Source organism: Montipora capricornis, chromosome 2 (genome assembly GCF_036669925.1).
Source record: "Montipora capricornis isolate CH-2021 chromosome 2, ASM3666992v2, whole genome shotgun sequence".
In the NCBI taxonomy this organism is placed as follows: domain Eukaryota; kingdom Metazoa; phylum Cnidaria; class Anthozoa; order Scleractinia; family Acroporidae; genus Montipora; species Montipora capricornis.
Window position 1 is genome coordinate 18,799,292 of NC_090884.1, and position 1,567 is coordinate 18,800,858.

A 1,567-nucleotide genomic window follows, 5' to 3' on the forward strand; every position below is an offset into this window, starting at 1 on the left:
TCTAATAGTCACGATTTCCCTCTGAAATGAGGGAAAAATCACTGCCCGAGAAGGGGAAAATAATTATTTAATCCGTCCATCGCAAGAACACGCCTTTACAAAATACAATAGTCACCAAAATTAATAGGTTTGTTCAACGACAATTTGGGTGTGGTAATCATTACGGTATTTTGGGAGGTTCGGAGGGACAAGGTTTTCACCTAATTGAAATACAGCGATGCGTAGCCCAATAAAATGGTTATTGTACACAATTTGAATGATTATTTGTTAAATGTAGCTGCATATGGTGAAACTGTAGTGTTCCTAATCCAAGTAGTTTCAAAAATCACTCAAGGATAACAACTGTTGCTTTCAATGTGGTGACTTCTTCACGATCTTTTACTCTGCAGGGCTGTTGAGAAAATTTTGTGCAAGAATAAGGCTGAAAAATCACGTTTTGCGGCTGTTCCACCCCCACACATCAACTCCTCACTGACACAACTTAAAGGGAAATGACAACCACCAACAAGTGAAGCGAGTTATTCCTAATGACCAATCAATAAATCAGGGAGCTTTGTAAAGACATCGGGGATTGAATTTAAAAGAGAATCAGAAGACGGGAAGTAGAAGGAGGATATTAAGATTGCTAAACAAAATCTGCGCTAAGAGTTTATACAACTGAGAATGACTGTTTAACATTGAAACGAGTGAAATAAATGTTTGGGGTAAACATTCACAGAGCGATCAAGACTCTGTTCGCAGGATATGTTACTGCAAAATTTAAATTCAATAATCCAAATCTACCCGCAGTGTAAACAATGTAAACAATTACGTTGTAAACAGATCAACTATAATTCCATTTGACTAGTGTTATGGTATTGTAACATGTATCGTATGTAGTGCAAGTTAATGTAGTGCAAGTATTGTGTGAGAAGTAAGTACAAGTGTAAATCATGTAACATGTATCGTATGTAGTACAATTAAAAGAAAAATAAATAAAATAAATAAATAAATATATTTACTCTTGAAGATAAAACGTTAAATCCAATTCACTGTACAGAAAAGCAATTTTCAGGAAACGAAATACGAGAATGGGAAAAGGAGGTCTCCCAGTGAACTTTTGTCGTGGAAACTGTCAGACGCTCAGAGTACACGCTTAATTAATGAAAAAGAAGTTGAACTTCACGTCAGCCTCGATTCCCATTTATTTTCTTCAATCTTTCTGGGTTTAGTATTTTACTAGTAACTACATGTCTTCTCCGGGGGCTATTTACCGAAGACATCTACCATGGCACTATAGTGATTTACGATAACAATATCGTGTACTGTTAGAGCTGCATATTACGTCATGGAAAACAACGCAGTTCAGTTGACTGTTATGGATTAAAGCACTGTGTCAAGTTACTGCACTACCACACGTACTCAATGTCATCCATTGTTAGGGCATTGAACCTCCCACTGTAATGGAAGAGATCATTATGGGTTGTGTTCAGAGAGGGACTGTCCAATAAACGGCGGGTCTAAAACACAGGTCACTCAAAGTGACTCAAGACACAATTTGGCTAACCCTAGGCCTAAAAACCCTAAT